The 14,186-nt window shown below is 66.4% G+C and overlaps 1 protein-coding gene across 7 annotated transcripts in view; it reads left to right on the top strand.

The window, feature by feature from the left end:
- The window catches only part of STS (steroid sulfatase), a 375,016-nt gene that overhangs the window by 10,561 nt on the left and 350,269 nt on the right, over positions 1-14,186 (top strand). For 5 of the 7 annotated variants that reach the window (XM_054695864.1, XM_037512738.2, XM_037512737.2 and 2 more), the window contains exon 2: positions 12,832-12,926. The exons of the other annotated variants lie outside the window; for them this stretch is intronic. The gene's annotated coding sequence lies outside the window, so the exon portion shown is untranslated. The remainder of the gene's footprint in view (positions 1-12,831; positions 12,927-14,186) is intronic. 7 annotated transcript variants of the gene reach the window in all.

Here is a 14,186-nt window from a genome sequence, read left to right as displayed (position 1 = left end):
GTGCAGAGAGCACCCCGGCCTGGGGAGCCGAGCTGCAGATGCACTGCCTGAGGCCTGCAGGCTGGGCCCCTGAGGCCTGCTGGCCAGGCCGGCCTGTGATGAAGCTTCGAAGAAGCCCGTCCGCCCGGCTGGTCCCGAGTCCCCTTGGGGCTGCCCGTGGTGTCAGATTAACACTCGCTCTTGGGATCTCATTGAACCTAACGCTGCCGTCAAGACCTGGTTTTGAAACACCGTTGCATGCTGAGGTTCTGGGGTTCGGGGCAGCATCATAGATAATTTGTTTTTCCAGGGCAGCATCATTCGGCACCTAGCGGTCACCCCATCACCACCTCGGGGGCCTTGGGAATTGTTTTCCTCGGTAGGAACATGACATTTCTGCAGGTGCTTTAGATAAAAGGCATGATCTTAAAGGCAGGGGAGGGACTCCCGAGAATTCAGACCGGCAGAGGTGACCCCAGGGAAGGCGTAGGAACGGGGAGACCCCCGGGCTGTGCCAGGGGGAGTGTCAGATCTTAAGGGAGCCGAGGCCCCCGGAACCTCCTGCAGATTTCCAGCCAGAAGCAGCAGGCCTCAGCCAGGCGGGGAAGGGCTCAGAGCTTGGGGGCAGAGCTCCCGGGGTGGGGGCAGCCCCGGAGGCCCCCTCCTGGATGAGTAAGCCTGGAAGGAGCCGGGACTCCTGGTGCCGGCCGCGGCCCTCCCGAGGCCCCAGCAGAGAGCATGACTCCGGGCCAGCCGCATGCCAGAGCGGCTCTGACATGCCTGGTCTTGATTCCAGCAGTGCCCGAGGCGTGGGGAATGACCCTGTCCTTGCTGGTGCCCGCGGGCCAGCTCCTGCCCTGCTTGTCGGGGCTGCGGGGCTGCCACCAGCCACCAGCCCACTCCTCAGGCTCTTGAAAGTGGGCGCCGACCGCAGGCTGGGTTTCAGCTGGAGGGTCCCCGGGTGCAGCCCGGGGCGGGTGTCTGGAGGTCACTCTGTGGAAGTCCCCGGCGGACCAACCCCGGCTCCCTGACCCCGAGTCCCCTTCCGCTCACCGGCCGGGACAGGGCCGCCGGTCCCGGGCTCCGTGCAGGTAGGGAGGCCCTGGGGGCACCTGTCCCCCCAGTATAAGCACGGGACGCTCGTGGGCGCCGGACAGTGGGTGAGAGCCTGGGCCGTCGGCGTCCGGAGTCCAGGCTGGTGGGAAACTTCCCGCTTCCCCCAAGACCCGGCAGAGCGCGGGGGCCACGGCCGTCTCCCGGTCCTGCTGCTCCTCGCCGAGGTCTGCCCGGGGCTCGGGGTGGACGCGAGACCCCGGAGCCGGGTCTGCTCTGTGTGCATCACGGGACGAGGGCTGCGGCCCCGAGGAGGAACGGCTGTGGTTATTTCTGGCATGGAACCCCGAAAGCGGAGACACTGAGTGTGGCTAAGCCCCCCACCCCGACACCCATGAACACAACAGAGGAACGACAGGAGGGGCAGGAGGGCCAGAGAGCAGGCAGGGAGTGAGAGATCCCGGACAGCTTGGACCCAAGAGGTGGGACACTCAGCTGGACCACAGGGTCCAGGTGCTTCCACCACGGTGCGGCTACGTGCTGGCCTCGCGGCCCCAGGCTGGCCTTGCTGATCCCTGGACCCCCGGGGCGGGCCTTTCTGACCCCCTCATCCCCAGGGCAGGCCTTGCTAACCTCCTGATCCCTGGGGCTGCCCTTGCTGACCCCCAGGGCTGGCCTTACTGACCACCTGACCACCAGGGCTGGCCTTACTAAGCCCTGACCCCAGGGGTGGGCCTTACTGACCCCCTGACCCCCGGGGTGGGCCTTGCTGACCCCTGGACCCCTGGGGCAGGCCTTGCTGACCCCCTGATCCCCAGGATGGGCCTTGCTGACACCCTGATCCCCAGGGCAGGCCTTGCTGACCCCCTGATCCCCAGGATGGGCCTTCCTGACACCCTGACCCCTGGGGTGCGCCTTGAAGAACCCCTGATCCCCAGGATGGGCCTTGCTGACCCCTGGGGTGGGCCTTCCTGACCCCCTGACCCCCGGGGTGGGTCTTGCTGACCCCCTGATCCGCAGGGGTGGGCCTTGCTGACCCCTGGACCCCTGGGGTGGGCCTTCCTGACCCCTGACCCCTGAGGCCTTGCTGACCCCTGATCCCCAGGATGGGCCTTGCTGACATCCTAATCCCCAGGGCAGGCCTTGCTGACCCCCGGGGTGGGCCTTGCTGACCCCTGGACCCCTGGGGCGGGCCTTGCTGACACCCTGATCCCCAGGGCAGGCCTTGCTGACACCCTGACCCCTGGGGTGGGCCTTGCTGACCCCTGGACCCCTGGGGCGGGCCTTGCCGACACCCTGATCCCCAGGATGGGCCTTGCTGACACCCTGACCCCTGGGGTGGGCCTTGCTGACCCCTGGACCCCTGGGGTGGGCCTTGCCGACCCCCTGATCCCCAGGATGGGCCTTCCTGACACCATGACCCCTGGGGTGGGCTTTGAAGAACCCCTGATCCCAGGGTGGGCCTTGCTGACCCCGGGGTGGGCCTTGCTGAACCCCTGACCCCTGGGACGGGCTCTGCTGATCCCCTGACCCCCAGGGCAGGCCTTGTTGATCCCGGGGCTGGGCTTGTTCACCCCGTGACCCCCGGGTGGACCTTGCTCAGTGCCTGACCGCCGGCCTGGTGGGAGTGCACCGCGGGGCCTGTCCACGGTGGACCCGTGTGCTGAAGGCCCTGCGGCATCTGTGTGTCCATCCGGCGTCCAGAGAGCATCCCCAGCCAGGGCCGCCCCCCGCGTGCGTGGCCAGCCCGCCCCCCTCGCCGGGCCCGCCACGAGGCAGGGGACACCCTCGCCCCCGCGGCGGCCGCCCCGGCCGGTCAGCAGCACCCACGGCCGCCCGCCCCTGCCGTCCAGGAAGTCCAGCATCGCTCTGATTTATATCTGAGACACGTGGGGCGTGAGCCGGCCGGGCGGGGAAGTGCCGCTGCTGAATAGCTTTTTTATGATAGATTCGCCAATTCCCCGGGGATGACTTGATGCCCGGGACGGGCCCTATAACTGCTCGGGACCGCGGGCGTCCCTGGTGCTGGCCGCAGACCGACCGCCTCTGCCCGCCCGCAGCCGCTGTCTGAAGCCACCCAGCGGGTGAGTTGGCTTCCCTCCCTCCCGCCCTCGCCGAGATCTGGAGATACGGCAGCAGCCAGGCGCTGCTCCGCTCCGCTCCGGGGAGTATTTACTCCAGGGCTGCGGCGGCTCAGGTCCCTCCCTCGCCGGGCGCCTGCGGGCAAGAGTGAGCGGAGTGAGTGCAGCAGCCAAGCGAGGCCCTGCTGCCGCCGCCGGGGCACACGCGGCTCGGCTCACCCTTGTGCGTGTGCTTAGCTTGGGGGGACCGTTCTGTCCACCTTGTGCGTGTGCTTAGCTTCGGGGGGACCGTTCTGTCCACCTTGTGCGTGTGCTTAGCTTCGGGGGGACCGTTCTGTCCACCTTGTGCGTGTGCTTAGCTTCGGGGGTTCTGTCCACCTTGTGCGTGTGCTTAGCTTGGGGGACCGTTCTGTCCACCTTGTGCGTGTGCTTAGCTTCGGGGGGCCGTTCTGTCCACCTTGTGCGTGTGCTTAGCTTCGGGACCGTTCTGTCCACCTTGTGCGTGTGCTTAGCTTGGGGGGACCGTTCTGTCCACCTTGTGCGTGTGCTTAGCTTCGGGGTTCTGTCCACCTTGTGCGTGTGCTTAGCTTCGGGGGCCGTTCTGTCCACCTTGTGCGTGTGCTTAGCTTCGGGGGGCCGTTCTGTCCACCTTGTGCGTGTGCTTAGCTTGGGGGACCGTTCTGTCCACCTTGTGCGTGTGCTTAGCTTCGGGGGACCGTTCTGTCCACCTTGTGCGTGTGCTTAGCTTGGGGGAGACCGTTCTGTCCACCTTGTGCGTGTGCTTAGCTTCGGGGGGCCGTTCTGTCCACCTTGTGCGTGTGCTTAGCTTGGGGGACCGTTCTGTCCACCTTGTGCGTGTGCTTAGCTTCGGGGGCCGTTCTGTCCACCTTGTGCGTGTGCTTAGCTTCGGGGGACCGTTCTGTCCACCTTGTGCGTGTGCTTAGCTTGGGGGGACCGTTCTGTCCACCTTGTGCGTGTGCTTAGCTTCGGGGGGGCCGTTCTGTCCACCTTGTGCGTGTGCTTAGCTTCGGGGGCCGTTCTGTCCACCTTGTGCGTGTGCTTAGCTTCGGGGGGCCGTTCTGTCCACCTTGTGCGTGTGCTTAGCTTGGGGACCGTTCTGTCCACCTTGTGCGTGTGCTTAGCTTCGGGGGACCGTTCTGTCCACCTTGTGCGTGTGCTTAGCTTGGGGAGACCGTTCTGTCCACCTTGTGCGTGTGCTTAGCTTCGGGGGGGCCGTTCTGTCCACCTTGTGCGTGTGCTTAGCTTGGGGGGACCGTTCTGTCCACCTTGTGCGTGTGCTTAGCTTCGGGGGGCCGTTCTGTCCACCTTGTGCGTGTGCTTAGCTTCGGGGGGTGCGTGGCTTAGCTTCCGTGTCCACCTTGTGCGTGTGCTTAGCTTCGGGGGGGCCGTTCTGTCCACCTTGTGCGTGTGCTTAGCTTCGGGGGGGCCGTTCTGTCCACCTTGTGCGTGTGCTTAGCTTCGGGGGGGCCGTTCTGTCCACCTCCCGGCATCAGCGAGTGGCCCCGTCTCCGTTTCTACGCCTGCCCTGGCCCTGGGCGGGCCTCTGGCTGGAGGGCTCAGCTGGAAATGGTCTTTCGCTCTGGGCAGAGCAGTGCAGGGGACAGGCGCGTGCTCCTGGGGCGGGGGGATAAGGCAGAGCCTCGAGGCCAGGGCAGGTGAGCCCATCGGGAGGTGATTTCCGCCCTGGCCGGGGGTCCCTCAGCCATTCAGCGGCTCCGTCCCAGCGCTGGCCCGCAGCGGGCTGCAGGGGGCCGCAGGCCAGTGTCCGCCCCAGCGCCAGCCTGAGCTCTCGGTCTCCGGCCCCGGCTGCTTCTCTAACCCCCGCACTGGAGAAGCTGCTCGCAGCCGGTTCACTTTCATCTTGACCTTTTTATGCCCCCCACGTGCGGGCCGTGCCCAGCTGCAGCTGTCCAGCCGGCCGGGGCCCCTCGCCTGCCCGCAAAGCCAACGGCACACACCCTGCGCCGACGCGGGGTTCTCTGCCCGCCGCTGCGGACCGCGGGGGTCGAGGGCTCCCCAGCACCAGAGGCCGGGGGGACTTTGTCCCGGGACGCCGCGCTGCGTGTGGCCGCAAAGCCGCGCGCCCTCCTCAGGCTCAGCCGGACCCAGCCCCGAAGCAGCGGAGCCTGTGGGTTTCACGAGGGAGGAGTTCGAGGTCCAGAAATCCAGTCCGGGCGGCTCGAGCGCGGCCGTGCCGTGACACCCCCCGAGTGGGTGGATTTTCCTTCTCCCCAGAGCGGGGCAGAGAAATCAGGAGACACGCGGGAGGCGGATGCGATGATGCGACGCAGGTGCGCCCCGGCTTGCGCTTCCTTCCCCGGCAGGGGCGCGTTCGGTGGGGCCGGCCCTGCAGGTGGAGTCCGGCGGGCGGTGGCCAGAGTTGCCGCGCAGGGCGGCGGCGCCACACGGGGTGAAACTTTCCTGCAAACGTGGCTCCATTTTCCGCTTCTTCAGAGGAGCTGTTTGTTTCCCCCACCGCCTCCCCCCTGAGTATCCTGCCCAGCTGCTGCCCGCGGTGATCACACAAACCACCGGTGACGTCAGGGTCTGCAAACGCGGAGGTTCTGAGGAAGAGAAAAGGTGCGCCGCACCAAGGCCTCTGTGTGCTCTGGGGTCTCTGCACAGGTGAGCCACGCGGGCCTCGCCCCACACAGCCTGTTCCGTCCTCGCGTCCCTTCTCTGCGCAACCGGTTCTCGCGCGCCTCTGTTCCTGGGTTGGCGCCCAACCCGGGAAGACTCGGTCCCGCCTCGGCGCCCGAGGCCCCGCCTGGCTGCCCGTGGACGCGGCCGCCGAGGCGTGTGGGTGATGAAAGCCGGTTCCGTGTCTCCCGGCATTGTCTGCTGCAATCCCAGCGCCCCGTGGACATGCTGCAAGTGCCAATGTCAACAATGATTAGACGCCTGTCATGAGGAGGAAGGGCTGGGCGCCGGCTCATTCCCGGGGCCTTCGGGCTTCGAACGCCGGGAAGGCCCGCGGGGGCCGTGGGGGCGGGCGCGGGGGGCTGTCTCCTCCCGGGTGGACGAGTCCAGCTGGGAACGTTCCCCGTTCCTATGAGTTCGTGATTCCCAGCCGCGGCCCAGAACCGGGGCTGCAGGGGCGGAGCTGTGCATGGGAGGGTGTCGGGGACATAACCCTTAGGCCCCAGAAGCCCCCCGTCCTCCCCCGGGCCACACTGTCTCCAGACGGGGCCAGGCGTTTCCCGGGGGCGGGGTCCCCTGGTCTAGAAGGAGCTTTGAGGGGACGCTGGGGCTTTGTGAGGTCAGTGGCTCGGCCGAGGGCCGTCAGCGGGTCAGGCCTGGCTTCCTGGGGACCCCGTCCTCGGTCTCAGCCTGCACATGGCAGAGCCAGGCCCTCGCTGCGTGCAGAAAAGGAAAACGAGGAAGGAAAGAAACCGGGTTTGGGGGACCGTACTGGATAAGCGAGGCCCGTGTGGAACCAGTGAGTGTCAGAGCGGCTGAAGGGTGAACCCCCTTTGTTCAAATACCGTTGGGCGGATGATTTCGACGGTCACTCAGCCCACCCTGCTGCCCCGGCTCGGGCGCGGGAGTTCCCTGCGCCTGTATTTTTCTCTCCCTCCTGCGCACCTGCAGATGGGCACATGGGTGTGCGGTGTCGTCGCGCCGTGGACAGAAAATGGACACGGCACGTGGTACGAGCGTGGCCAGCGCCAGCTCCGGCGAGGTAGAGGGACGCGTATTCCACGTTCTGCAGACTCGGCCGCTGCAATTATGTGCAATCGCCCGTCTATAGGGTCATGGCACGGAGATGTGATTCACGTGGAGCGCCGCACAGGTGGGGAGGGTCGGTCTTGCAATGACATCGAGATCTCCTGGGCTCAGAGGTCACGCGTGTTGGGCAGACGGGTTGGTACCGCAGACGTGCCTGCTCCGGCATACTGAGGTCGCACCCGCGTGCCCGCGTCTGATTCAGGGGTGTCGCTTAACAACCCGATAGCTGTGTAGGTTGCAAATGCGTCATCACGAGGCGTTAGTTGTTCCCTGGCCGTGCGCTGCCTCGGGGTGAGTTGCCGAGGGGGGTGTCGTCGGAGTCCGTGCTCTGTCCGCGGGGTGAAGGAGCCCCGCAGCTGGCTGCAGACAGCTCCCCTCTGCAGGGGCCTCTGAGCCCCTTGAGCAATTTACGTTTGATTTTTCGGAAAGCCGTTATTACCTTCCAAAGCCGCAGGCGCTCCCGGGCCTGCCCCCGAGCCGTGGCCTCCCCGCTGGGGGCTGGGTGTGCCGTGGGAGCAGAGACGTGTTGCTGGTGACCTGCGCTGGCGGGGGACGTCACCCCTGCGGGCTTGGAACAGCTCTGCACGTTCCTGCTGCGCTCATGGGGGCCTTGGAGGTGCTGCCACCCCCCCTCAGGCCCTGCGCCTTCCTGGGAGCTTCTGTGCCCACCCACGTTCCCGGCCCCAGCTGCACCCTTGGGGGCAGGAGCCCCAGCCTCCCCAGCGGGACTCTGTGCTGGGCCGTGTGTTGACTTTGGGCAGGACGGACCGTCCGGTTTTTCTTCCAAGGCCCTGCAGGGTGAGTTGAGGAGAAAGGATAAGTGGCGTGGAGGCCACACGCCCCAGGCAGGGTCCCTCCGGGCGCGGAGATGTTCTGGGGGCTGGGCCTGCCTGGCCGTGTGTGCCCGAGGCCCGGCCCCGGCCCCGGCCGCATCCAGCAGATGCCTCGCACGCCTTCCCGATGGCGTCACCGTGCAGGTGACCCGGCGGGGCAGGCCACTCCCCGCTGAGAAATGCCGATCTGGAGGAATGAGCAGGGCAGGCTGAGCCGCTGGGGTGCAGGGGGACTTGGGGCCGGTCCTGCACGCGCTGGGCTGACCCCACGGGACGCCAGGAGCACAGCCCACCCCCGGAGGCTCCGCACCTGTCTCGGGACGGCACCCAGGGTGCCCCGGAAGGCGGTCACCCCGCTCCGGCCCGATGCCCTCGGCCCCACGGTGCACGCTGGGCAGACCCGGGAGCAGAGCTGCCGGCATCTCCCGTGCTCACACACCCCGCGGCTGACTCACTGCCGGAGTGTCGAAAGCTGTTTGCCTCTGCGGGCATCTGGGTCAGAGCTGCACTTGGCATATCACCCGGCCGACTCACGGCGGCGGGCCGGGGATGCCAGCGGCTCCGCGTCGCCGATTGGCTCACCCGGGAGGCTGCGGTGCCCGGGGCTGGCGGCCAAGTGGCCGGGAAGGCTGGGGGTGAAGCCGCAGAAACCCGGTGCCACCTCCCCGAACCCGCAGAGGGGCGTCTGGGCTGCGGTGAAGCTCCCCCGCGAAAGGAAAAGCCGCGGGAGCGGCCGTGGTGCCCTGGGCACGTGCTGGTGTTCCCCGTGGGTGGACGCAGCAGCTGCCGTCGCCGGCTCCGGGATGCCCTGGCCGCATTCCTCGGTGTTGTTCCTGCCCGGTCTATTCGGGTGGGAGGAGGTCACGTCCCGGCCTGGCCAGTCACCGCCCGGGGGACCACGCGGCGATTATGTCAGCGTGTCAGTGGGTCAGCGGGCCTCGGGCTCGGCTTGCCGGACCCTCTGTCTGGCGCCCGAGGCTTAGCAAAGCGCCGTGTGGAGTCACGGGCACGTCGGAACGCGAGGTCCCGGTCCAAGCTCGTTCACGATGGCGGGTGTGTTCCTTGTGGTGCAGGAGCGGCGGCGTCGGGTCTACCCTGGTGGTCAGTCCGCGCAGCCAGCAGGTTAGAGGCCTGTTTGTCCACGAGCTCGCCTGAAGAGGCTGCCCCCCCGCCCGCGTCAGGGACGTCTGCTTTTTCATGTCCTCGCCTGATGAGGCCTGGCCCACCCACTGGGGACATCTGGTTTCTTTCCAGGCGCTCACCTGATGAGGCCTGGCCCAGCCGTCAGGGACGTCCTTTTATTCATGAGCTCACCTGAGCAGGCCTGGCCCATTACGGCCATTTTTTCCCTGTGACCTCGCCTGATAAGACCTGGCCCACCCTGTAGGGATGTGGTTTCTCCCCCACCCCACAAGCTCGCCTGATGAGGCCCGCCCCACCCAGTAGGGACGTCTGCTTTTTTCACGAGCTCACCTGAGGAGGCCTGGCCCACCCATTAGGGACACCTGTTTTGTCATGAGCTCTCCTGATGAGGCCCGGCCCACCTGTTAAGGACGCCTGGGTTTTTTGTGGGTTTTTTTTAGGCACTCACCTGATGAGGCCTGGCCCACCTATCAGGGACGGCTGCTTTTTCACGAGCTCACCTGAGGAGGCCTGGCCCATTACCATTTTTATCCCCATGAGCTCACCTGATAAGACCTGGCCCACCCTTTAGGGACATGCTTTCTTCCCCACCACCCCCCAGATCGCCTGATAAGGCCTGGCCCACCCATTAGGGACACCTGTTTTGTCATGAGCTCACCTGATGAGGCCTGGCCCATTACCATTTTTATCCCCATGAGCTCACCTGATAAGACCTGGCCCACCCTTTAGGGACATGCTTTCTTCCCCACCACCCCCAGATCGCCTGATAAGGCCTGGCCCACCCATTAGGGACACCTGTTTTGTCACGAGCTCACCTGATGAGGCCCGGCCCACCCGTTAGGGACGTCTGTTTTTTTCAGGCACTCGCCTGATGAGGTCTGGCCTGCCTGTTAGGGACGTCTATTTATCCACGAGCTCACCTGATGAGGCCTGGCCCACCCGTCAGGGACACCTGTTTTGTCACGAACTCACCTGATGGGCTGGCCCACCCGTCAGGGACGTCCGGTTTGTCACGAGCTCGCCTTCTGAGGCCCAGCCCACCCGTCAGGGACGTCTGTTTTGTCACAGCCTCGCCTGATGAGGCCTGGCCCACCCGTCAGGGACGGCTGCTTTTTCACACACTCACCTGATGAGGCCTGGCCCACCCGTCAGGGATGCCTGTTTTGTCACGAACTCACCTGATGGGAACTGGCCCACCCATTAGGGATGTCTGGGTTTCTCACAACCCACCCAATGAGGCCCGGCCCACCCGTCAGGGACACCTGTTTTGTCACGACCTCACCTGATGAGGCCTGGCCCACCCCATAGGGATGCCTGTTTTGTCACGACCTCACCTGATGAGGCCTGGCCCACCCCATAGGGACATGCTTTCTTCCCCACCACCCCCCAGATCGCCTGATAAGGCCTGGCCCACCCATTAGGGACACCTGTTTTGTCACGAGCTCACCTGATGAGGCCCGGCCCACCCGTTAGGGACGTCTGTTTTTTTCAGGCACTCGCCTGATGAGTTCTGGCCTGCCTGTTAGGGACGTCTATTTATCCACGAGCTCACCTGATGAGGCCCGGCCCACCCGTCAGGGACGCCTGTTTTGTCACGAACTCACCTGATGGGAACTGGCCCACCCATTAGGGATGTCTGGGTTTCTCACAACCCACCCAATGAGGCCCGGCCCACCCGTCAGGGACACCTGTTTTGTCACGACCTCACCTGATGAGGCCTGGCCCACCCCATAGGGATGCCTGTTTTGTCACGACCTCACCTGATGAGGCCTGGCCCACCATTAGGGACGTCCGCCCCACATGCTACATCCCTTCCCTTCTGCCGCCTGTGGTTGCTTGCAAACCATCACACACGCCCAAGAGGGGGGCGTCACGCAAGGTGGCGGCACCAGCGTGGACTTTCACGTGCCTGTGCTCCAGCGACGGTGGGTGGCTGAGGCTGCCGGACAGTAGGCGACTCTCGGCCAGGGCCCCTGGCCTGGGCCGGGCAGCCTGCGGGCTGAGATCCCTGCCGGGAGGGGCTGCTTTTCCCGCCGTGACTGCAGCTCAGCCGCTCCCTGCACCCCATCCCAGGGGTGAAAATGTCCTCGTTTCTGGGGGTCACCGTCCCAGCACTGCCTGCGCTTGGGCTGAGCAGTCCAGCCCCGGTGTTGTGGACCCCCAACTCCCCGTAATCTAAGGGGGAGAGACCCCCAGGACCTGCAGGACTGCATGGCCACAGAGCCAGGGGCCTGAGCAGAGCGGGTTTCTCTGGCTGGAGAATCCAGGGCAGCTGCTGGGAACGGCAGGGAGGCCCCAATTCCAGGGGTGTGGGGCAGTGACGGGGGGTGCTTCTCGCCCCCCACCCACCCGATCTCAAGACCAGTCGTCCACGTTTCTTGTCCACCAGCGGGTCTTCTCCGGCACCGCCCTGCTGTGGCACCCCAAGGTGCCACCTGAGCCTCAGGACAGAACCGGCGGCCTCGGGAGGAACCCCAGTGCACCCCTTCAAGGGAGCCCCCCTTCCTCCAGTGTCGTGCAGAACCGGCCAAGGGCTGATGGCAAATTATCCGCAGCAGAGAGAGGGCCCAGGCCGCTGTCCAGCCGGAAATGACCGTGCCTGGGTGTCTGTGGGGTGCGTGCGGTGCTGCAGGGGGTGAAATGCATCTCGGGGATCCCCAGAGGGGTCTTGGGGCGTCTTGGAGGAATCCCACCCAGTGTCCACGTTCTCGGCCGCCCTGGCCTTAGCTGCCACGGGGTATCCGAAGGTCGCGCCCACTCCGGGGAGTCCTTAAGTCTAGTTGCGTGTTTTCCGTTCGCGTCTGTTGTAGGGGACGGTCCCAGGGCAGGGGAGGGCCCCCCGGGCCCCCCGAGCCTGCTGCATAAGGGCGTTCACGGAAAGGAGCTTGGACCCGGCGAGCGTGCGCACGGAAGGGAAAGAGCAGATGAAACAGTCTCCGGATCAGGCGCCAACGTCGCGTCCCCTCCCGAGTAACTGTCCGGGCGCTCGGCCGGGACCTGGCAGCGCCCGCTCTGGCCCTTCACGACTCCGTGAACCCGACTTGGCCGTCGCCCAGCTGCTCGGGCCGCTGCCAGGCTGAGTCACCGTCTGCAGCACGTCCGCGTGCAAGTGCCCCGCGGGGTTGGCTGATTTTAAGGAGACGGTTGGGATTTCCTCGAGATGAGGCTCTTTTGGGATCTCCCTTGCGGCCAGGGCGGAGCCGGCCTCGTCCTGCACCCCGGAACCTTGCACGCGACCCTAAATGACGGTCTCGGGTCCGTCTGGCCATGCGGGGAGCAGCTCGGCGCTGCTGCCAGGCGCCGCTGACACGGCTTCGGGGGTGTTCGCGGGCGGAGGCTCCTGCAGGGGGTTTCTCGGGGTCGCACGAGGCTTGTGCCTTTCTGCGCCCCTGTTAACCTCGGGGTCTCCGCTGCCTTTGTTAGCTGCTCGCTCCACCTCCTGCTCTGCTGCGAAGCGCTTCTCTCTCCCCTGGGCTCGGCCCGCCGTGGACAGACCCGCCCCTGGCCCCGTCCTGTGGCCCTGGCCCGGGGCGGTGTCCACGCGGAGCTGCTGTCTTGACCCCGCGGCCCTTCCTGACCGGGCGCCCGCGGGCAGGTTTCCTGGGCGGCCCACATCTCCGCGGGGTCCTCTGCGGACACACGGGCCTGCGTCCCGCCAGCCTGGGTTCCTACTGCCCAGTCTCCGACGCCCGCCAGGGGTGGGTGGACGCGGGCCAGGTCACTCCTGCCCCTCGGGTCACGCCTGCCACGTCAGGAGGGGACGTGCTGCTGGAGGACGTGTTCTTGCGCCCTGTCCACTCCCCCGCGTGCTGTTCCCCTTGGTGCCGCAGCGTTTCCGCGGCTGCTTCGGGGTTTACGCCCGCAGGTTCTTCGTCGCCAAGCTGGGAATCGGGGTGCAGGGCCGGCGTGATGGCGTCTGCACGGCCAGGTCCTGCCAAGTGCAGGTGAGGGCAGGAGAGATGACTCACCGTCTTGTTTTGCTGACCCCGCAGATGAGGAGCCCGCAGGGTCCCTGCTGAGTGTCCAGGCAGGCGGCCCGCGTGAGCGTCGAGGCCGTGTGGACGCCCGGGACGAGCCCACCGTCACCGTGAGTATCAGGACCGGCCGGGCTGCCCGCTGTGTCCATGGAAACCTGCCCCAGATCACGGGCTTGCGTCCTCTGCTGACCTGGGGGGCCCGGGATCGCCGGAGAGCAGGAAGGGGCTGCCGTCGCCCTGGGCTGGGTGTGAGAAGCCAGCGGTGACCAGGGCGCTGGGAACCTGCCATGGCCGCTGGGCAGTCGCGCTGGCCAGGGGATGAGTGGACGAGGCTTCAGGGAGGCTGTGGCCAGCTCGGGGTCTGGGCTGACGGAGGGCAGCTCTCGGGCAGGGCGCCTTGGTCTTCTGGGGAGACGCGGCAATGTCTGGGGGTCTTCGTGCCTTCTGGGGGGCTGCTGCTGGCGCCTGCTGGACGGAGGCCGGGGCCGCTGTCCCCAACAGGGACATGACCAGCCCACAAGCCAGCGCTGCCGCGGGGGGACCCGAGGCGTCCCTTCATCCAAACCCTCGGTGCCGTGGTCATCAGGGATCTGAGCTAGAACTGGAGCGAAAGAGCAGACAAGACCCCGACCTCTCCGCAGCTTTTTCCTATTAAATCTAAACCCCGCGGCGGAGGATCCTGCCGGGCAGGCGTCCCCGGGAACCCGACACCCCGGCGGTGCCCGTCCCCGGCCGCGCCGCCCCTCGGCCCCGTGTGCTCTCTGGGGTCTGTTCTCTCAAAGGACCGGCTCTGCCTTTCCTTTTTCCAAAACAAACTTTTCCAGGGGCTTCAGGAGCAGTTTCCGCTCTGAGGCCACTGTCCCCACGGGGAGCGGCTGTGATTCCTGATCCGGCCTCGGAGCCTGCGGCCCCTAAGGAGGGTTTTGTGCATTTTGCAGGGAAGGGCTTGGAGAGGCTTCCGTGGTCATTGTGCTGTGCAGAGGGCCAGGGGGACAGTGGCGGCCTTTAGAGGCATCTAGAGCAGCGCAGGGAAACCGGCAGGCTGGGCGGCACATAGAAGCATCTGACGGGAGAGGCTCGTGATTAATTCGTGAGCAGCTGACGTGACGTGGGGCCGGAATAGCTGGTCCTCAAATCCCGATGGCAACGACCGTGTGAGCTTCCCGGCGTGGAGCCAGCCCCGCGGGGGGCGTTCATGTCCTCCCAGTGCTGGATTCGGGGCTCCTGGAGAGCGTGTGTGCTGCACCCTCTGTGCTCTGCGTGCACGGAGAGCTCGCGGGAGGGTGTGCGGGTGGCCGCTGGCCTTCCGGGGGCCTCGCCCGGCGGTCGCGCCAGCGGGCGGTGCTGGGCAGGCTCTGCTTGGCTCGGCC

This window comes from Talpa occidentalis, unplaced genomic scaffold, assembly GCF_014898055.3.
Source record: "Talpa occidentalis isolate TD23 unplaced genomic scaffold, MPIMG_talOcc4v2.1 talOcc4.15, whole genome shotgun sequence".
Lineage (NCBI taxonomy): Eukaryota > Metazoa > Chordata > Mammalia > Eulipotyphla > Talpidae > Talpa > Talpa occidentalis.
The sequence above is the reverse complement of the archived record's forward strand: the minus strand, read 5'-3'. Positions and strand labels throughout refer to the sequence as shown.